Source organism: Armigeres subalbatus, chromosome 1 (genome assembly GCF_024139115.2).
Source record: "Armigeres subalbatus isolate Guangzhou_Male chromosome 1, GZ_Asu_2, whole genome shotgun sequence".
Classification (NCBI taxonomy): domain Eukaryota; kingdom Metazoa; phylum Arthropoda; class Insecta; order Diptera; family Culicidae; genus Armigeres; species Armigeres subalbatus.
In genome coordinates this window covers 267462035-267485957 of record NC_085139.1, presented here as the reverse complement: position 1 = coordinate 267485957, position 23923 = coordinate 267462035, and the positions used below count along the sequence as shown (strand labels likewise).

The 23923-nt window shown below is 39.5% G+C and overlaps 1 protein-coding gene across 1 annotated transcript in view; it reads left to right on the top strand.

Moving 5' to 3' along the window:
• Nucleotides 1–207: 207 nt before the first annotated feature.
• Nucleotides 208–23923, top strand: part of LOC134207421 (ELAV-like protein 2) — a 63018-nt gene continuing 39302 nt past the window's right edge. Inside the window, exon 1 of the mRNA XM_062683147.1 lies at nt 208–1290. The gene's annotated coding sequence lies outside the window, so the exon portion shown is untranslated. The remainder of the gene's footprint in view (nt 1291–23923) is intronic.

The window sequence follows — 23923 nt, the reverse complement described above, 5'->3', positions numbered from 1 at the left end:
CACTGTTTGAGGGAAAATCGATTTTCCACCCTTACTGCCTGCACGGAACAGCTGAAGCGGCAGACTCGGGCATGCAGGAAGCTGTGCGGCGCTGCCAGGGGAGTGTGATAACCGACACCAACACGAACCAGTTGTCGTGCTGCGGCGCTGTATTGGTGCTGTCCCCCTGAAATCTGGAAAAAGGTTGAGCCTTGTTCCTGATTTTTCTTCGGCACCGACTCCAATCCAGTGTATATTTTCCAGCGCTAGACAAGTTGATTTTTCGTCTGTTCGTGCATCATCTTAATTTTGTTATAATTTTTGCAATAGTAATATTTTCAAGTTTCGAGAGTAAATTTCGAGGCAATTTCCGAGACCGAAGATCATACATTTGAGGGTGCGACTGGAAAGTTGAGCCTGAAGCTCGAAATTGTTTTTTCGTGGGCAAGAAGACGCCTGGTGGCCGAAATTTTCTCGACTCCGGAACGCGGTAGACGACGGGTCCTTCCGAGAAGCCGGGGCGTAGCGCGACCTCCGAATAAGGCGAAAAGTGAAAATTTTCCTGTTCTGGAATAACGCACATGGGCGGGAGTGGATTTTAAGTGTTCACGGTTGTCAAGTTTCCTCCGAATAGAAAAAAAAGTCCTTTAAAGTGGCAAAAGTTAGTTGAAGAGAAAGTTTGAAAGTTTTCCGTTCTCCCTACGTGACTGGATTTTGAGTTCCTCGCGTCTTCTTCTACCACTGATCAATCAATCTACATAATACTACCACTACTACTACTACGACTACTAGTTATTGTTCCATCCGTGACTTGGTTTAAATTTTCATCGGTCCGGGAGTGAGAATCATCGACGACGACGGCGAAGACGTCGGCCATCGAGTGTTAGAAGATAAAACGAAAAATTGATACATATAGCAAAACCAATTCCACCTTTTTCTCTAAACCAAAGTATTGTAAGAATAAATCGAAGGTGCTTCTGAAAAGAGCGAGAGCGCAGACGACGGTCCGGGAATTTTCCGAGGCAAACACGCCCTAAACCGAGCTAGCGACGAGATAAGCGATAACACCAACTAAAACTACCAGTAAATCACAAAAGCAGTTTTTTTTCCATCCCATAAATCTCCCCTTCGCGAAGAAGCAGGACGCGGCTCTGAAGCGCAAAGTTGTGGAAAAACTCGGAAAATTTTAGAGGAAAAAACGGGATCATAGGTGATAAGGAAATTTTACATCTTGTAATCTTTTGGATGCACTTTCATGATATAATAAGATACTAGGGAAGAACAAAACACAACCACGAGGAAACATTTTTGGTAAGTACCCCGAATGTAGACCGCAAAAAATCCACCCACACGACGTCATAATCCCTAAACCAGGACACAGGAAGCATCACTCTAAATATAGCTGGCCGACCCCACCCTAGAAGAATTTTTCCTTCATCCTTCACCAAGCGCGCGCTCTCATTTTCCGTCCTTCGGCAGAGCGTTTCGTTTTTCGCTCTCCCCGACCACCTCGAATCGCAAACCCACGAGAAGGCAACCTGCCACCACGCACCCCTGTCAAGTGTCAATCTTCTGGCAATCTTTTAGGTACGCGTGCCAAAACTCGTTCTTCATCATTTCTTGGAAGAAAAACTTGATATACGCCCGTCAAGGCCTACCCGACTGCCGATTCAGCCGCCGACGACATGCACTTTAGGTTTGAATGGCGTGCGCTGTGCGTTTGATGCGGCAACTTTTCCGGGATCGTGCTTTTCTGGGGCGGAAGATGGTCTTGTACTCATATGCCGGCGAGCATATTTAACAACCAGAACTTATATCTTGTCGTGATATAAACTTTATCAATATAAGAACTTTAAATCACTTTCTGTCGCTTTTTAATTGTGAATATTTGTGTTCTGGCCTAAGAAGGGAGGGAAAATATTTGAACATAGAAGCGTTGAGTGGTGTGGCATGGTATGGTTTGTAATTATCTTTTTATAAAATTCTATACGTCAAAGTCGTTCTAAAAAAATATTTTTTGTTAATTCCAAAAATGATTTTTCATGTCTCTGTAAACTAATACTCAGAAAATAACTGATCAATCGACACAAGAAATATTTTCCTGAAATAATTTTAGTGTATTGAATTTCAGAAGATAACATGGTTGTGTGGATAAAACAATTTTTCGTGAAATCATTTTTGATCATGAAGTTCTCAAAAAAAAACAATAGGTACTGATTATCCCTAAGTAAAAATATTTTTCTAGTAATCCTAAGCGCCAAGATGGTTCTGGTAACGAACTTACTATTTGGCAAACATTTTTTTCCTGTAATTCGATTAGTCAAAATGGTTGATTCTCAGAAAAACAAATTATTTTCCACCAGTTCATATGTTTTTCCTGATTTTCTAATTCTATAAGTGTCATGTGGAAGGAAATGGTTCGTAAAATTAGACGTTCATCAAATTCGACACGGCCCCAAATTTTTCTCTATTTTTTTTTGTACGCCTGAATGATTGTTGGAAAAAAAATCATCATAAAGTTCAATACGACAAATGGTTTTCGAAATGAAGCTTATCCTAAAGTTTATAAAATTTATATATTTGAACCAGAAATTCCTTTGCGAATTTCTTTAGGAACTTCTTAAAGAAATCCTTCAGGACAAACTTGATCCATGAAAGCTTTAAGCAACTCTTTCGAAAAATCCCACAAAAAAATCCCAAATTTCCGAAGCAATTTATTGGAGAATCCACTACTTCTGGGCAAACTCGAGGAAAACAAGGCAGGAGTATTTGTGGAAGAATTTCCAGGAGCGGATTTTGAGTGGAAGTAACAGGAAAAAAAATTAGGGAGCTTTCGGAAGGAATTTTTGTAGATGCTTTAGTGGAGATTGCCGGGAGAACTTCAAATATGAAATTTCCAGAATTTCTGAAGGAATTACTGAAGAATTCCAAAACTATTCTTTTGGGGCTTTTTGGAGGAATGTTTTGGGAAGTACCTGGAGGGATTTCCGCAATAGAATTTCTCTAAGTATACCTGGAAAAACTCCTAGAGATATTTCCCGGAGGTGGGTTGGAGTTGCGTTAGACATTCTATTTGAGATTCGAAAGGAGTCCAGTTATAATTTCTGGAGAGTTCTCGAATTAATTTATGAAGAGTTATTACAGGAATTTCTGGAGGACATCCTGGAAAGTATTTCAGAAGAGATTTCTTGAGGAAAAACTGGTGGAAATTCTAGAGGAACATCCGTTAAAAAGGAGGAATGGAGGTATTAACGGTGATATTTCGTAAAAGCTCCTATGAAATATCTGAACTCCAAAGGAATTTTAAAATGGATTTTGGATGAATTTATTCAGGAACTTCCGGAAGAATTCCTGAACGAAGCTACGAGGGAATATCTGAGCGGCTTATGAACGAACTCCCTGAAGAACTTATGAAGGAATTCCTGGTGAAACTTCCAAGAAAAATCTTAAAGAAGCTTCCTGGAAATTTTGTAAGAATTCCGGAAATAATTCTTAAAGGAACTTCCGGAGGAATTTCCGGAGAAATTCCTGGAGAAACTTCTGAACGAAATCTTGGAGGAACTGCCAGACAAAATCCTGGAGTAACTTCCTAACGAAATGCTGGAGGAACTGTCGGACGAAATTTTGGAGAAAATTTCTAACGAAATGCTGGAGGAACTTCCGGACGAAATCCAGGAGGAACTTCCGAAGTAATTCCTGGAGGAACTTCCGGACAAAATATTAGAGGAACTTCCTGACGAAATTCTGGAGGAACTTCCGGATGAAATCCTGTAGGAACTTCCGGATGAAATCCTGGAGGAACTACTGGTCGAAATCCTGGAGGAACTTTCGGATGAAATCTTAGAGGAACTTCAGGACGACATCCCGAAGGATCATCTGGACGAAATCCAAGAGGAACCTCCGGACGAAATCCTGGAAGAGCTTCCAGATGAAATCCCGGATGAACTTCCACACGAAATTCTGGAGGAATTTCCGGAAGTCATCCTGGAGGAACTTCCGGACGAAATCCTAGAAGAACTTCCGGTCGAAATCCTGGAAGAATTTCCGGAAGAATTCCTGAATGAACTTCCGGATAAAATCCTAAGGAACCTTCGAACGAAATCCTGACGGAACTTCCGGATGATATCCTGGAAGAACTTCAGGACGAAATCCTGGAGGAATTTCCGGATGACATCCTGAAGGATCATCTGGACGAAATCCAAGAGAAACTTCAGAATGAAATCCTGGATGAACTTCCACACGAAGTTCTGGAGTAACTTCCTAACGAAATGTAACTTCCGGACGAAATCCAGAAGGAACTTCCGGACAAAAGCTTGGAGGAACTTCCAGAAGAAATTCTGGAGGAACTTCCGGATGAAATCCTGTAGGAACTTCCGGACGAAATCCTGGAGGAACTACTGGTCGAAATCCTGAAGGATCTTTCGGATGAAATCCTTGAGGAACTTCAGGACGACATCCTGACATCATCTGGACGGAATTCAAGAGGAACCTCCGGACGAAATCCTGGAGGAGCTTCCAGATGAAATCCCGGAGGAACTTCCACACGAAATCCTGGAGGAATTTCCGGACGTCATCCTGGAGGAACTTCCGGACGAAATCCTAGAAGAACTTCCGGAAGAATTCCTGGATGAGCTTCCGGACGACATCCTAAGGAACCTTCGAACAAAATCCTGGAGGAACTTCCGGATAACATTCTGGAGGAACATTCAGACGAAATCCTGGAGCAACTTCCACACGAGGAACTTCCAGACGAAATTCTGGAGGAACTTCCGGACGAAATCCTGGAGTAACAACTGGTCGAAATCCTGGAGGAACTTTCGGATGAAATCTTAGAGGAACTTCAGGACGACATCCTGATGGATCATCTGGACGAAATCCAAGAGGGACCACCGGATGAAATCCTGGAGGAGCTTCCAGATGAAATCCCGGATGAACTTCCACACGAAATTCTGGAGGAATTTCCGAACGTCATCCTGGAGGAACTTCCGGACGAAATCCTAGAAGAACTTCCGGACGAAATCCTGGAAGAATTTTCGGAAGAATACCTGGATGAACTTCCGGACAAAATCCTAAGGAACCTTCAAACGAAATCCTGGCGGAGCTTCCGGATGACATCCTGGAGCAACTTCCACACGAAATCCTGGAGGAACTTCCGGATGAAATCCTGGATGAACTTCCGGACGAAATCCTGGAAGAACTTCCGGAAGACATTCTGGAGGAACATTCAGACGAAATCCTGGAGCAACTTCCAAACGAAATCCTGGACCAACTTCCAAACGAAATCCTGGAGGTACTTTCGGACGAAATCCTAGAGAAACTTCAGGACGACATCCTGAAGGATCATCTGGACGAAATCCAAGAGGAACCTTCGAACGTAATCCTGGAGGAACTTGCAGATGACATACTGGAGGAACTTTCGAACAAAATCCTGGAAGAACTTCCGAAGGAATTCCTGGAGTAACTTTCAAACAAAATCCTAGAGGAACTTCCAGACGAAATGCTGGAGCAACTTCCTGGAAATACTTCCGAAGAAATGCCCAGAGGAATTTCTTGATAAACTTCCCATCGAACTCGTGGACAAAAAATCCTGAGGGATTCGTTGAGGCACTTCTGAAGAAAATCCGGAGATTTTTTACGCTTGTATTTGCGCACGCCATTGCGCCGATCATCAACGGCGTGACGCCGCCGCCGGGAAAAATTCAATCGACGAACGGATCTAAATAGGACATGAACCATTTTTATAAAAGAAATTACAGCCCTTTGGTTACGCGTGTAGACCTCAAGGCCTATACTCCAGAGAATTTTTGGATGATCGGAAACTGAACAGTTATTGAAGGCGCATCCAATTTTATTTAATGGATCGAATAGGGCATGAATCAGTTTCAAAAAGAGATATCAGCCCTTTGGTTATATGTGTAGAATCTACACTGTAGATCTTAAGATCTTGATTACACGTGTAGGCTCCTGCGAATACTTGGATGACATGGAATGGAACACTTGTTCCTTTTTTGCCGTTGAAGGAATTGTTCACGGACGAAACAACGATGTTTAACGTCTTTTGACTTCAAGTTGTGAGAAGCCAATCAGAATATCCGTAGACTTTTTGAAGAATTCGATGCTTTTCAACCGCCGATTTCGTCGAAAGAAACAAGGAAACAAAACCTTACCGCAAATGACAGTTATCGGTTACAAAATCAGACTTTTAAAACGGCCCATACTGTAAAACGTCAAAACAAAATCACTAAATTGTAAATGATCTTCGTTTAACATGTGTTTGAGCTTGGTTTGGGATGTTTTGGATAAATCATCTGTTGCCAAACTGTGGGAACTTAGTTGTTGAGGTACCGCAAACACTCGTAGACCCCAAATTTGATATTTAAAATCATATTTAAAAGTATTTTTGCATATTTGCCTTTTTGACAGTTAGCTGATCGATGGACAGTTCATTCCATAGTAAAATCTAGTTAGGGGTGTTGTATATGCGAAAATATTAGATCTTCCGATTTATATTTAAAATTGATCCCTTGCACAAAATTCATGAAATTTTGGAGCCCCAGTTTGTATAGTATATTAAATATATGATCTCAAGTTGATCGTTAACTTTATTAATTTCAAAAGAAAAGTGGCAATTTCCCATAAATACAGCATCGTTCTTTTTCAATCAGGTTTCATAGTTGATGAACTGTCTCCCATTTAGTAATTCACGAATCCCTGAACAGCGAAACTGTTTTGATCACCTCTAGCTTATCCGTGCGGTAGCACTTAAGCTAGAAGATGAAATATTGAAAAGTTGCTTATCTTGATACCAGTTTAGGTTCATCAGAGACTCTCAACTTTTTTCTTGAGAGGTACCCCTTCGAACTTTTGCATTAATTGAGGTACCCTCTCTTGGGAGTAGACCTCTTGAAAGAATAATTCCGAGCCTTTTGAAGATAGGCTACCGATGCTCTTGAAAGGAGCTTCTGAATCTCTTGAAAGTAGGCTTCCGGGCCATTTATAAGAAGGCTTCCTTTGCATGATGAAAGGATGCATCTGCATCTCTTGAAAGTATGCTTCTAAGCCTCCTAAAAGGAGGCTTCCAAACAACTTCAAAGTAGGCTTTCGAACTTCTTCAAAGTCTCCCTTGCGAGCCTCTTGAAAGAAGAATTCCGAGTTTCTTGAAGGGAGGCTTCCGAGCCTCTTGAAAGTAGCCTTTCAAGTCTCTTGAAATGAGATTTCCGAGGCTCTTAAAAGTAGACTTCCGAGCCTCTCAAAACGAAACTTCCGGGCCTCTCAAAACGAAGGCTTCCGGGCCTTTTGAAAGAAGGCTTCCAGGCCTCTTGAAAGGAGGCTTCCGACCCTCTTGAAATGAGGAACCTTCCAAGCTTTTAGAAAGAAAGCTTCCGACCCACTTAAGGTCGGAGGTTTCCGAGCCTTTTGAAAGTAGACTTCCAGGCCTCTCAAAACGAAGGCTTCCGAGCCTCTTGAAACTATACTTCCGAGCGCCTTAAAAGGAAGCCCACGAGCCTCATGAAAGGAGCCTTCCGACCCTCTTGAAATGAGTTTTCCGAGCCATTTGAAAAAAAAAACCTTCCGAGTCTCTTGAAAAAAGCCTTCCAAGCTTTTGAAAGAAAGCTTCCGACGACCCTCTTGAAAGGAGGCTTCCGAGCCTCTCAAAAGGAGAATTCCGGGCCTCTTAAAACGAAGCCTCCGGACCTCTTAAAAGGAGTTTTCAGAGCTTCCGGGCCGCTAAAAAGAAGGCTTACAAACCTCTCAAAGCAAGTTTCCTAGCCTCTTGAAATGTAGCGGGAACTTTTTGAAAGAAGGCTTTCGAACATCTTGAAAAGAGTCCTCCGAGCTGCTTAGAAGAAGGCTTTCATGAAGCGTAGAAGGATGCTAAAAACCTTCATGCCTCCGTTTCTGGACCTTTAGATTCTAGATTTTAGTTCAGAAGCATATTCGTAACATATTATTTAACATTTTGTTTCGATCGGATAGATTGCATTGAAGTTTTTTTTTTAATTTGTTCGTTTGTTGTTGTTTTGTCCGTTTGATCTTCTGTTCTGCAGCCCTTTATACACTGTCCTGGTTGTGAAGGGCAGAATTCAATTGGCTTTGATATACTGATCGCCATATGCATATTACGTACAAAAAAAGTTTTGAAATTAAAATTATCAAAACTTTATCAATTAGGTTCGATTGGAATTGTAATACGTTTGCCATTACGCATTTTTGACCGAGGTACCCCATAGGGCCAGCGAAGGTACATGTTGAGAATCGCTGGGCTACAGTATAGATACATTTATGCCTATGGCGTACTGTTGAGCTCCATTGAACCATTATATTATAAAATACATTATGAACACTACTCTCAAATTCATAATTCTGCTCACTCGTAATTATGATCTTTCTGTATGCTGGTCACGAATTAGTGACACGAACTAAATAGATAATGTCTTATCTTCTTTCTTATTAACAAAAAATACTTCTAACTAAGCTACTTACTGCAGTTGCCTCTCCACATCTCGATACTGAAGAGACCATCGACATAAGGGAGATCGAGGCATGGAAGGACAATTGAAATGGGTACCGTGCGAATTCAAACTTCGGACGCTTTTTTGCTATGAAATCAATCTGTTAACACACATTTTAAATCTCACCGTTCTAATTACCATCACAATCATAAAAAATATCGCTTGTACGAATTATCGTTTAGAATCCAATTAATAAAAATGTCCGGCTTCTGTTTTATTCAAACATATTTCGGACACAACATTTCAAACTTCGGACATCAAATAACATAATATTGAGAAGAATAATTGCAAATAATTGTCACTAGATAGCTCAGACTGACATTAAATAATTTCGTCGCATTGAATTAACATGGATTACAAGAATAAAACTATCCCAAATAAAGCTAAAACTATGTGCCTTTTCGATTCAGCTGGATGAAACATTTAATTGAAATATTTCTGAAATGCCATTTCTTGTTTTTCAAGTGCTTGTTTTTCTTCCAAGGTCTTGTAGCCTAGAAATTTGAATACAGTCCGTTATGGTGTCTATCCAGGAAAAGCGATGGCATCGTTGGTCAGCATCTCGGATTTGGATCTGATGACACGTTTCCCGGGCCCTCCTTAGCCGAGTGGTAAGACGCGCGGCTACAAAGCAAGACCATGCTGAGGGTGGCTGGGTTCGATTCCCGGTACCGGTCTAGACAATTTTCGGATTGGAAATTGTCTCGACTTCCCTGGGCATAAAGTATCATCGTGCTAGCCTCATGGTATACGGATGCAAAAATGGTAACCTGGCTAAGAAACCTCGCAGTTAATAACTGTGGAAGTGCTTAATGAACACTAAGCTGCGAGGCGGCTCTGTCCCAGTGTGGGATGTAATGCCAATAAGAAGAAGAAGAAGAAGACACGTTTCCCGGAGCCAATCGATATTCAGGGTAACTCTGTGAATAACGGCCGCAGCATTTAACGAATCTGGTATAACTGTTTGGACAATTCTCAACCCTCGCTTGAATTGAGTAGATTTAGAGAACTTCAATCCGATAAATAAAGGTGAAATTCTATGTTAGCTTCACTTTGAACACAAAGAACTGCTGAAAATGTTTAATAGTTTTCAAGGATTTTTTTTACAAAAAAAATATGAATTTTTAAGCATACGTTTCTAAAAGTACTTGAACAATCAAATTTGTTAACTACTAACCGAGCAGTAGTTTCGGTAACTTATACTAAATGATAACAAAATTCCTATCATTTAGTTTAAGTTACTACATCTACCGCTATAGCTCCATTAGTGGAATTTAAAAAACGAACTGTTAGGCAGAGTCGCACTAGAAGTCCATCATACAAGACATTTTGAAATTCAACCTCTGGAATTAGTTATTGACAAACTTCTAAATGATCGAAAACATCCTTGCTTATTGGCCCACGCGGTTCATTTTAGATCACTTTTTCTCGCATGCTACACATCCACACTTGACTACATGCCGGCATTCGGCACCAAATCTACCTCCCACTTCACAAGGGCGGCACAGCTACCAACCTCACGACCATTGTAGGTAGCAGCTGCAGAGAAAGGGATGCGGTAACATCCATCCAACCCAACCAAGCGGCTCCATAGCCGCCGATTGTTTGTCCTCTCAAGCGAAGAAACGTTTTTCGGCGAGAGTCGAAAAATTGTTCTCTCCTCTTCGCCGGGTCCACCGAGACCGACTCAGTGTGGGGCGGCGAGAGTGCATGCCGACACTAACTGGCGTGGTTGTAGATTGGAAAAAGTCAAGCGGACACTGTAGAACTATCATTCTATGTCGGCTCGGGTTTCTTATTTACTCTTTGATTGTTATCCCAAAATGTGAGCTGTAATAGTTGAAAATATTAACGAATCATCATCATTCAGGCATCGAAACATCATTTATTCGTACAAAAAAAACAGAGGGTAGGCCAAAAGTGTAAGGTCAAAGGAGGTCACGCGAGAATTTGAACCGTTTGTTTGAGAAACTGCATATGTAACATTTTTGGCCAAAATGGGATTTTTGTATATTCTGAATCCTCGTCCAAAAATACATATTCTGGCAAAAAAGACGAAAAAAAAAAATTTTGTTCAGGAATGTATGAAAAAAATTTCGTTTGTTTGAGAAACTACATATGTCCACGTACTTTGAAGAGCAATTGTGGAGTACTGCTTACATTTTTTGCACTAAAAGTGCCCCAGGGTGTTGAGTTTTGCCAAAAACTATTGATCTGTATCGAAGAAATTGAAAGATTCGGTGCAAATTTGTTAAAAAACAGTTTTTTGTTGTTTTCTCGAAATAGTGTAAAATGGACTTATGCAGTTTCTCAAACAAATGATTCATTTCCATTACTGACTCTCGAAAATTGATCGCCGTCGAATATTTTAAATTTAAAATAATAATTCGATTCCCATTTTGATTCAAATTCTAGGACACTTAAAAACTGTGCAAACTGTCATTGGCGTAAATAAGGGGGGCCGGGGGGGGCCTGGCCCCCTCCAGACCTACTTGTGGCCCCCCAGAAAATTTTGAAAAGTAATTCCAACTTAGTCAGTTATTATTTCATTCACATATTTCCTACATATTTCTTAATTTTTATTATGAATTCTATAAACATATTTTTGTTGCGTTATCACATCTATGACCATTTGTTCAGCAAAGCATCGAAATATTTAAGTTGGACCCCCGGAAACATTTTCTCGATTTTTTAAATAATAAATTTGTTCTGCATTTGTTTGACTAGTATCCTGGTCGCAGAAACATAAAAACATAATTTGTAATATTTCTGTTCTATTAAACTACCATCCACTTCAAAAAAGACTGAAGCAACTACATCAAAATGAGCACATGTACACAAATCCGGTCAATGAAATTTCGAACGACCATTCTTTCGAAAATCTTCGAGTCGCAAGGTATGCCGCAAAACAGTTGATCAAATTCCTATGGAGCTTTTTGCTCTCGCTATATAATTCTGGCACAGAAAGATATAAAATTATAAAACTTAAGAATCTTTGTTACAATGACAGAAAAATCAACAACGCATTCCATTGAAAGTATTAGGACAAAACTTAGGCAACCTTCGCACTCACAACAGAGATTGCATTAAAGAAATATTTTTATAATCCTCAAAAGATCTTGTTCCATTTAATTTTTTGGCGATTTCATAAGGATCATCGGAAAACTCATTTGTGCCTGCTTTAGTTAGAATTTATTTTTTAGGATAAAAAAAAATTAGATTTAAAAACCAGTTCGTATCAGAAAACATTTCTTTTGCAGCACAATTCAGATCGATTTGGTTGATTCTCAAGTCTCTTTGATTTTTGCAGAGAAATCTCTTACCTATTAAGAAAACCATAATAAAGCCTCTTCCTAACATCAGTAACTACAAAAACCCTATGTTATTCTGGAATTTGATTTATGACTCATAATTTTATGACTCATGGAATTTATGACTCATAAAAAACACTTTAGGATTCCAAATTTGTGTTCACCGGTACTTAACTATTTCAGCACATAGCATACATTTTGGAATTGCATGAATACTTATATTGATTATGACAAAATTTCGTGGAATTTATTCCACATCTAAAGAGTTTCAAAATTTTAAAGTTTCAAAAAAATCGAGATCTTTATGCATTAAGTAATCAGATCCGTTTCTTAGTTCCGTAGATATTCCGGATTTCGTTTTTGAGTAATAGATTTTTTGTGCACGGAAATCCTTTCCCAAGCAATTTAACTATTATCCTGTCAGAAAATATACTAAATTGCCTAAATTGTAAAATCATGACAAATCGGGCCCGAGTATGGCCAGATTGGCGCAGATAAAAAAATATTACACAAAATTGCCAGCAATGAGCTGGCATTGCAAAATCATTGAGTTTGATACGTTGTATGGCTCGGTCTTGATAGAATTGGTAAGTGACCACTTTCCCCAGGGCCTTTTATCTATAATGCCACCAGGTGCTTCCAAAATAGCCTAATAATCACAGGGAATTTATCAGATCATTCTGCATTATGTAGTAGGGTAAAGTGCCCAATAGTGGACCCCCAACCAATAGTAGACCCTCCAGCCATTTTTGCATTATTACAGCACAACGTAAACATTTTGCTATGAAATTCCATCGGGAGAACCCAACCTACAGTCCTATGATTTGATTACATGCATTGGAAATGCTATGGAAAGTAAAATTAGATGATTTTTTACAATTCTATAAAAAAAAAACACGAGAGTGTCCATTATAGGAATATTTTGGAGGGTTCAGAATAGGGAAGAAGAACGTCCCGAACCGGAACATAAACATCAAGTGAGGTGTTGACTATAGGGAAGCAAATTCCTATTATGGAAAATGTTAATTTCAACGAATAACGTCGAGTATTTGAGTGCTTCATGTATGTATCGTAAAGAAGAGATGCAGAGCTTGATATTAGATATCACGCAAAATTGATATTTTGAAAATTTTTACTCCTTATGCCAGGAAAAGCAAAATTTCGCTACTAGGGGGTCCACTATTGGGCATTTTACCCTATGACATGTGTTGGTGAATTTTTATTTGCTGAGAAAGGATTTTTTCCGCACAAAAAAAACAATTATCGCAGCCCCGGAACCGGAAGTTTTTTGTAAAAATGTATTCACCGGAAAAGACATATTCTGATAAATATGAATGTCGATGAATATTTCCGGAAAGACAGATAAATCACACATCCATATGAACTTCATACCCGACAAATGCGTCACTAAACGGAATGACATTCACCTTTTCCACAAACGGGATGCCGCATGCATGATTGACTTCAGTATTAAATGGCTCACGATCACTCCAGAACAATAACTTTAGCTCTCTCGAAAAACTCCTACAGCATCTTAGAACAATGTTCTTGATTAATGTTCTGTTGAAAAATCCATTTGTCCATAAAAAAACAACATGTGATTTTGCAGAATATCTCGATAGACACAAGTTTGTCCATGATGCCGACGATACGCAACAATGGCCTTACGCCTTTGTTCCATACCATAATGTTACCTCAAATATGCTTTATATTCAGGACATGGTACCGAACATTATTTCTATAGTTGATTAAGCTGCGATCGGAGTTCAATGTTGGTGGGCTAAAAAAATGCAACCCAACCCTATCTATGAGTCCGTGGCGTTAGGCATAACGACGTTGAGCATAAGTACGTGTGCGGCCTCGTTTGGCCGTGGATAACTCCATTGCACAGTGTTTTATTTCGTCATTTTCACGATCGAAATTCAAAAACTCGAAAAGTGTTGATTTTGGATATAGGGTTTGTTCACAGAAGTTTCAAAATATTTAGTAGCGCATCTTTTGATAATAACAGTTTGATGATTAATCCCCCTAAAAGTAAGTTGAGACAATTGTTTTTCCAACAGAATAAGATAGACACGTAGTGTCTTCCACAAAGTTGTAGTAAATGTTAATACGAGCAACTTTGCTGAACATCCCGAGTTTCTATCTCTTATATATGTATAACAAACTCTTATATCCTCTTAAAATTATTCTCTTAACTTAAACTAACTCTAATGATTTTTCACATTTTCCGTCTCTTCTACAAAGTTGTCAAACAAACCCTATATCCAAAATCAACACTTTTCGAGTTTTTGAATTTCGATCATGAAAATGACGAAATAAAACACTGTGCATTGGGTGGTTACTCGCATCCGCAACTACTGGTTGTCCGATGAGGAAGGAGGGCCAGTCATGGCTTGCTGTTGGCTGATTGAACATCATGAAATCTTTCGTTATACGGGAAAAGCTTGCATCTAGGTATCAACTAAACACACACATCAGTTGAACTGCCCATTTTGCAACATATATTTTACCCTCACAGTACGTTAGGCATAATGAACGTTAACTATAATGTGCGTTAGGCATAATAGACGTTTGGCATAATTCTGCATGTCATGGGCTGTTCTTTGGGTCATTTTATGCCTAACGTCCATTATGCCTAACGTCTTTATGCCTAACGGAGTATACCCCATTTCTGTTTTTCGCCGAAATAAGTGGTTTTTAATTGGCTGACGAACATGCAGCTAAGCGATGCTTGACGCTTGATAGGTGAGGATTTTTATATCATAAAATTAAGCCATCTGTTCATTGATGTTTGTGGCCGATTTTTTGATCTGCATACGAAGTCATCGTTATTTGCGATCTTGTCTCTCAAGGCGATTTCTCAGGGGCATTTCTAATGATACCTGTATCTATTTTTTGTTGACGAGAAATGTGAAAATCCTGTGCAGCTCCATTCTTGAAATATTGCAAAACGCGTATACCAGATTCACTTCGTCCAGTTTGATCCATATGAGCTATTTCACAATCCATTGAGTAATATATATGCGGAATATTTGTTCTACATTTACCACATAATTACCACAAAGTATATACTTTGTCAAACGGTTTTTAAGTGAACGAACATTAACAGTATGAAAATAAAGAATCTGATCCTAAATAAAACTCACAACTTCGATGCCAAGCCAAATCAAAACAAACGAATGGCAAATTATTCAATTATCCATGTTCTAAATATTATTTTTCCGAAAAATCAATTACTTTTGAGCGTTACTGTACCAATGCCTTATTCAGCACAAACACCTACTTGTAAAAGAGGTATCATATCCACCAGGGATGAGATGAAGTCTATGAGCACTGAGCAATCATGTGGGGCTAAAAATCTCAAAAAGTAATGGACGTCATATTTGAATCGCCCCATTATGCTATTCTTCGTATTATTTGATCGGTAATTACTGAAACGAGATTGTATGTTAATGTGGAATATACAGAAAGACTTCACCAGTATGCAGATTTCAGTTGGATCGGAAAAAAGTCCGGAGCATAAACAGGACCAGTACCTGTCGTAATTGTGAGGGTAAAATTCTGAGGTATTATTTTCTTGTTTTTTTTGCAATCGCAGAGCTCCGAGAAATTTTGGAAAATTCTAGAGTAACCAGCGACATTTTGTTTATATTGATGGAATCTAACAGAATGGAAAAACTCCAAGAAAGTCTTTAGCGTATTTTATTGATCCTGAAACTATTACGTACAGTGAACTCTCCCGTACCCGATATTAAAGGGACCATAGAGTTAAGGTTTTTATTAATTATTAAAAAATAAATTAAAATTTATTTCCTTATTCAGTGAAGTGAGGAGTGAGATGTTCGAAATGAATAGTGAAAAGTGAGAAATGAGATGCCAGAAATCAGCACTTCTCACTTTTTTCCTTTCACTTCTCACTTTGCAGTTCTCACTTCACAAATTTTATTTTTCCATTCTAACTTCTCAAGGAAAGCAGGAAGGAAGGAGAAGCAATGATGAAAAGGAATAAAGATTAAGTTGAAACATTTCAATTTTCAGCTCACTTTTCACTTCAAGATGCTCTTACTTCTCAGTCTTACTTCACTCTTCTCACTTTTTACTTCTCACTTCTCTACTTCTCACTTCTCACCATTCACTTCGCACTTCTCGCCCCTCACTTCTCACTTCTCCCTTCTCATTTTTCACTTCTTACTTAGCATTTCTCACTTGTCGCTTCTGACTTCTCACCTTTCACTTCTAACTTCTCACCTCTTACTTTACATTTCTCACTTCTCAATTCTTACTTCTCACTTCTCAATGCATACTTCTCACTTCTCACTTTTCGCAATTTCTCACATCACACCTACCCACAATTCTCTCTTCGAATTTGTCACTTCTCATTTTTTACTTTTAACTTCTCGCTTCTTACTTTTCTTACTTCTTACTTTTCACTTCTCACTTCTTATTTTTCACTTCTCATTTTTGACCTTTCACTTCCCACCTTTCCCTTCTCACTTTTCACTTCTCAATTTTTTACATTTAACTTCTCTTTTCTCACTTTTCACTTTTTACTATTTACTTATTATTTCTCGTCTTATTTTTTATGACATGTGCGAAATGTCTCAATCCTCTTTTCTCGCTGCACACTGCATGTAATTCTAACTACTCATTTCTAATTACTCATAATATGAGTTTTCTACTTTTCGGCCAAACGGCATTCGGCCAAATGACCCAACATCGTATATATTGTGAATGTAAACTGATTCTGACAACATCGAGTTAGCGAGGTGAGCATGCTTTGGGAAATTACTTCGACTTAGAGTATATCGAGTAAGGGAGATGTCGACTTACGGAGTCAAGAGATCTAGAGTAAGAGAGTAAGAGAAAATATCGAGTTATAGAACATCGAGTTAGGGAGAGTTCAATGTAGTACTTTGAGGCTCCTTTAAATATAATTTTGTTAAAAATATCCGGAATGAGAAGGATTCTGCAACAATGAATCGACTGCTTTGAGCGTGCTTACAGCGGCACACTAAGAGTTAACTTTCTAAAATCAGTATGGCGAAAGGCATCTAATGTTGGATTTCTCAAAATTAAGCACTTTAATCGAGAAATATTTGGTAGGCGTAGTAGCGGACACCATCCCTCATAACCGGTACCAAATAGTTTTACATGAAAAGTTCTTAATTCTGAGAAAACCAGCGTTAGATGTCTTTCGCCATACAAATTTCTCGCGGTTAACTCTTGCTGGCTATTTTGTGCATATACTATAGCGCCTGGATTTGGCTGCGGCGGGTAGAAAATCAGCCACTGCCAATAATTCATTTGTATCGTTCGAAGCGAACAGCAAACAAGAATGAATGTCGAAGTTAATAGGACGATTGTTATTAAATTCGTTTCATAATTTTAATTCGATTTTATTTTGTTAAAAGCCTCCGGATCGAGCAAGATTCCAAAAATTGTTTATGATTTTTGAAGCGAGATAGAGTCCAACGCATTTGGTTAGGTTGTTTAAAATTTTCGAAGCGAAAAGCACTACCAAAACATTTTCAAGAAAATCTTTTACGCATTTTGTTCGATTCGAAATTAGTAGAACTATGAGACACCTCTGTTCTTAGTTTGTAGGAACCAAGACTTCTTACCAAGACTTTCAGGAACGAGTGGATTCATTTTGTTGATTCCAAAATCAAAATTCCGTACCACTTTGTTTTTTTTTTTTGCTAAACTGGAGCGAGAAGTACCCTCGCACATTTTACATTTTTTCAGTCATTTATGTTAATTCCGAAAAAAATCTACAGCAAGTAGCGCTCCGAGACATTTGTTTCGTTCTATTTCAAATTTTCGGAATAAACAGCACTTGAGAGCATTTTTTGTGGCTGTAACGAGAAAGTCTTCGACGTATTTTATTAATTCCACCACCAATAGGATTTAGAAGCTCCTCGTTTCTTTAAAAAAAACATGCGTAGTGAAAAAGGATCTTACAAATGTCTTACATTTTTTGTTTTAGGAGCGAGTCGAATTCTAATGCAACGTACACACCAGTCAAGCAGTTGGACGAACATTGACTCCGCCCCCAAGAAAACGCTTCGGTTGCTGCTTTGTTTGAACGTGTGTGAAGTTGTTCGAACAACCATTTGACAGTTGGCGGCTCGGTTGGAAAAATTAAAACGGTTTGATTTTGGTTTGAGTTGTCGGGGGTGGAGTCAAGGTTCGCCGAACATGTTTGAGCATTTGTAGTGAAGTTGCACAAACCCCCGTATATTTTTTTGATGGTTGGTGCTCAAGTTGGTGCTTCGGTCGTTCGTGTGTAATATTGTTGGTCGAATAAATTGATTGTTCGTGCCGCTGTTGGTAAAACTTGACGGATGTTTGAATAAACGAGAGGTGGAGTCAATGTTGGTCAAACTGCTTGACCGTGTGTACGTTCCATAATGCATCGTTCGCATTTTTTTTAAATGTCAGGACAAGAAAGTCTTTAATGCAACGTACACACCAGTCAAGCAGTTTGACGAACATTGACTCCGCCCCAAGGAAACGCTTCGATTGCAGCTTTGTTTGAACGTGTGTGAAGTTGTTCGAACAACCATTTGACAGTTGGCGGCTCGGTTGGAAAAAATAAAAAGGTTTGGTTTGAGTTGTCGGGGTGGAGTCAAGGTTCGCCGAACATGTTTGAGCATTTGTATTGAAGTTGGGGATATTTTTGATGGTTGGTGCTCAAGTTGGCGCTTCGGTCGTTCGTGTGTGATATTGTTGGTCGAATGAATTGATTGTTCGTGCCGTTGTTGGTAAAACTTGATGGATGTTGGAATAAACGAAAGGTGGAGTCAATGTTAGTCAAACTGCTTGACCGTGTGTACGTTCCATAAGGCAATTCTATAGAACTAGAACAAAGCATTGCTGTCAGCTCCGTATCGAGTTGGACTTCAGGGAATCTTTTTCATTTTGTTTGAAGCGCTGCTACGCATTTTGATAATACCGGAACCAGTGGGACTTCAAACATTTTTGTTATTTACGTAGTTAATTGAACTTTGGAGCAACATTTAATTTGAAAGATTATGCAAAACATGTGTTATTATTATTTACTAGTCGACCCGGCAGACGTTGTCCTGCTTAGTAGGCGAAAATGCGGGTTGTATACTGCCCATGCGAAATTTCTATCCGATTCTTCATTTTCGTTTTTCACGATTTACTCATTTACTCGTAATTTTCGTATGAACAAATTTCATATAAGCCCGTCGGAAACGATAACGAACATATCTGCTGAAGGAATGAAGAAAATCCATCTCACCGTTTTCGTCGTATGCGGGTACGAACACAGACCAACTCATTTTTATTATATAGAAGAAGAAGATAGAAGAAGAAGAAGATTTAGTGAAAAAGTCTTCGAGACATTTTCTTATATTCCAGATAATGTAGAACTGCGAAGCACCTTCGTTATTATTTTGTTTGAAAATCTACAGCGAAATTTCGAGATATTTTTTGTAATTTCCGTATCAAGTAGTATGTACTTTAAAAAATTATTGTGATTGTTTTATTTGTCAATTTCTGTGAGTAAATTTTTATTCGATTGGAATGTTTGAAATAAGGGCTCAAACGCATTTAGTAAATTCTGCAATGAGACTTACTTATGCGATATATTTTTGTTACATTCTTTTATTTGCAACTGAAGAAGACTGCCCAAACAATTTGTATTGTATGGAGCGAGTGAAATTCTAAGGCATATCTTTGTTTTGTTTGAAAATTCCGGAATACAATTAGGATATAGTATTATTTTAAACTAGCGAAAAATGCCCAGCTTTACCCGGGCGTTCAAGTTGCAAATGCCATATTCTGGACTTTTTGCAACATCGCACTCTAGATCAATTTTCGTGCTATTGTTTTGTTGCCTTAACCACTGACCCAAAGCAGTATTCTACTGATTTTCTACCTTTCCTCGTTATATTAACCAACTTTTTGTACATACAAACCTTACAGATCCCAAGACTAATCGATTAATGAGAAAAATTTGCAAATCGTTGAACCCGTTCGGGAGTTAAAACGTCATTAAGAAAACCTTTGCTAAATTTTATTTACATAGTTTGGAGTGAGTTCTCAAAATGTTTGAGTAACACAATCTACTCGTTGTTCAAATCAGCAATAAACTGAACAGAGCCAGAAAAAAATGAAACGGCCTTAGGGGAAAAGGCATTTTTGCCTTTCTCGTATACTAAGCATACGTAAAGGCTATATGATCACTCCAAAACCAAACTTTTGATAGAAGGCTCGGAGACCCATAGAGTTATATACCAATCGATTCAGCTCGACGAATTGAGGTGATGTCTGTTTGTGTGTATGTGTGTATGTGCACAAAATTTTGTAGAAACACTTTTTGGAACTTTCCTATTGTTTGCTATTGGAAATTGGCCATATTGGACTATGGGATCGGAATTTATGGCCAAAATACTATTTTCTATGCGCAAAGCACGCTAAATCTCACTCACTCATATATTTTTTTGCGCAAGGGAAGCACCAACACCGCTCGGTGGATTAATCAGGGTTTTTTAAATTCAATTTGGATAACTTCTCATCTCTCTGTAAGAGCAGTTTTTTTTTTTGCTAATTTGTACAATAGTGTAGATCGGTGACGCAACGATGCAAGAATGGCGGCAGCGGCGTGGTGCGGTAGCACACACCTCAGATATTTGTGTCCATTCAGGAACAACTAGGACTTCAGAGATAATTTTTCCGACTAAAACTTCCGGAGTGAAAAGAGCTCCAAGGCATTTTGCTATTTCTTTAAGGGCTAGAAATTTCTAAAGGGGCTTCAATCTGGAACGACAGAACCATCTCTACAGACTGAAATGAACAGATTGGGTTGGTTTTTAGTTGATTCTGGAAAAAAATGGTAATTAAAGTTTTAGGTGCCTTATTCAGCTCTATAATGGGCTGGGCATACAACAGTGCTGATAAATCCATATTCAAGTAAACATCAATTAGTAGTTTCCGGAAGTGGTAAATTCTTTGAAATGCCTTCAACTGTGTACAAAATATATCGATATTCGAAATATCCCTTGATTTTAAAAAAAAGACATAACCTTTTGAAACGGAAGTATAGAACGTCATAGTGGAAGTGACTTGACCGATATAGGAAAAGATTGTTCGTCACACCAAGGAATTTGTTCAACGATGATAATTCTACAAAGCTGCTATTAAAATCCACTTATAGCCTGTACCTTCATTAAATGTCAGACACCGCCCTTTTCCAACACAGCTGAAGCCCTTCATGAAATGCCAAAAGAGTAAATTGGCCAAATGATGTAATTATCACTCGGTTCTTGGTATGTTACCACATCGAGCGTTAGTGTAGTGTAGTGCATTCAGATGCTACCAGCACTTGCAAGCAAACGGCAAGCTCGGGCACTGCAAACGAGCTATCGATGTCGTTGTCGCGCAAGCTTTGCCTTCCACGAAGATGTGGTTTTTCACGCTGCTGCTGGCTCCGGGAAGCATCCATCTATCCAACCAACAACCCTAGACCGGCAGGAACCACGCTTCTGCCGGGCTAGATTTGACCTATTTTCTTTTCCGCGAGAAAGGGAGTGCCAGAGCTACTTTCACCACTACCAGTGCATCAAGGCTGCTATTGTGCAGCTCCTACAAGGATAATAGCATCGCTATACGACCAAAGTCGCTGCAATCAGTCTGAAAATGGTGGAAATATTACTTGATCAATTATTTTAATTGCCCATTTTTCCCTGATCATCGCCGTTGAGTTCAGTAGGCATCCCATTGGCAGTTTATCGAGCCCCAAATTTCCGAGCCAATTTTCTCTGACCTTATCACTAGCAGAATCACGCACACCCAGGCCCCAGGCGGCGACACCTTGTTTACACATGCAATCCAGCACGTTCTCGAAGTCTCACTCCGCGCCACCAAACGTTGCACCGTAGTGACACCGTAAGGGCCGGATCGCTCGACGGATATGAAAATGAACAAAACCAATCGATGAAATACTCCCCATTAATTTACAAAAACGAATCCGACCCTGTACTGGCAATACACTGCGGCGAGAATCGCTCCTTTGAGTATGCTTTTCACCTTTCGTTTGCTTTCGACATCCGACACCCACACCCACCCACAATTGCCGGTGCTCCGGCTAAGGGTGGGGTAGTTATCAAGAATTCACCGGATTTTTCATTCATTTTCTGCAAGCCGCTCGCTCTATGTTGGTCTGTTTTCCCTCTCTCCATCTCTCTCGAACACAATTTGAGTACAACTGCACGAACACGGCCGTGATTGTTGAATGAGATAACGCCAACTCACACATCCACACACACATTCGGTCAGTAACGCAATAGAGACGAAGGAGAAGGACATCCGAACGGCAAGGAAAACGCAGCCGTACCACCATTCTCCTCCCCCTGCCTGCTCGCACGAAAAGGTGCGGCTGCCAAGGATAAAATCGATACACTACAATGTCGCTGCCGACAATCCCGGTCCTCTCGAGTAGATATAGCTCGGGCCTGCGAAAGCACGCGACCGACGCAGGATTGTGATGATGGCAGAGCTTTCATAATAGTTTTTTAGTGGCTCAGGTGTGCTATTTATTTGATATTCTCAGGAGAACCGTTGAGACGATAATTCTCCATGACATTTGTGAAAGTTGTCATGCACGGTTCGAAAGGCCACCACACAAATGAATTGGGAGAATAGGAAAAAAATAATATTAGGTTATAATGATTGATACATATATTTATTGTGGAAGGGTGGAATCGATAAGCTTTGTGACGGGACATTAAAATTTAGATTTACTTCCACTTCTGAGCGATTGTGGAAAGATAGTCCGAGTGCGATGGAAAAACTAGCTTCTGTAGGGTAGCAATAAAATGTCTAATGGGAAAATCGCGTGCCGATAAACATTTCATCAGAACTACAAGTGGAACCATTCTTAGCTTAATAAGTAGAAATAGAATGGAAGGAAAAATGCATACTGGGCAACAATGGAGTCAATGTTTTGTCAGTCTACGTATTTCTTATGGAGTCATGAAATCTCGAACACCAAATGTTTTTTTTTCTATTTAACTAAACGTCTAATACTCCTGGAGTATGAACTTTTTCCGCTACCAGCTTCCAACATTCTCTATGTAATAAACATAACACGTGTTCAAGAATGCATCTAAGCGGTCCAAAATTTTATGCAACGTGTCATTAATGTCTGAAAATTGAATCAGAGATCCGGAATTTGAATGTTCAATAATAAATATTAATAAATACATATGTACATGGCAGATAAAGTTCAACTACACACCGAAATTACTAAATTGTTTTGTTTTACACTTCCAATATTCAATTAAGTAAACCGGACGATGGCGATGTTTATTTACACTTAACAATCGCATTAATCAAAAGAATAAACAAATGATAACCATCAAAATGGCGAAGATAACATTCGCTTAGGACTTATTTAGTAATTATGACCATTATTTTTTTTCTAAATGATCGCTTGAAAAAAATTGATTTTACGTTAATTGTTCCAGTAAAATCTCCAAGATTATTATTTTATTTATTCAGACTAAGGCCGAAGTGGCCTGTGCGGTATATAAGAGTCTTCTCCATTCGGCTCGGTCCATGGCTACACGTCGCCAACCATGCAGTCTACGGAGGGTCCGCCTAATCGATCCACCTTGCCCGCAGCGCACCTCGCCTTTTTGTGCCCGTCGGATCGTTGTCGAGCACCATTTTCACCGGGTTACTGTCCGACATTCTGGCTACGTGCCCGGCCCACCGCAGTCGTCCGATTTTCGCGGTGTGAACGATGGATGGTTCTCCGAGCAGCTGATGCAACTCGTGGTTCATTCGCCTCCTCCACGTACCGTCCGCCATCTGCACTCCACCATAGATTGTACGCAGCACTTTCCTTTCGAAAACTCCCAGTGCGCGTTGGTCTTCCACGAGCATCGTCCAGGTCTCGTGTCCGTAGAGGACTACCGGTCTAATGAGCGTTTTGTAGATTGTCAGTTTGGTACGGCGGCGAACTCTATTCGATCGGAGTGTCTTGCGGAGTCCAAAGTACGTATACGATTTCCAGCCACTATGCGTCTCCGAATTTCTCTGCTGGTATCATTTTCGTCAGTCACCAGTGAGCCCAAGTACACAAAT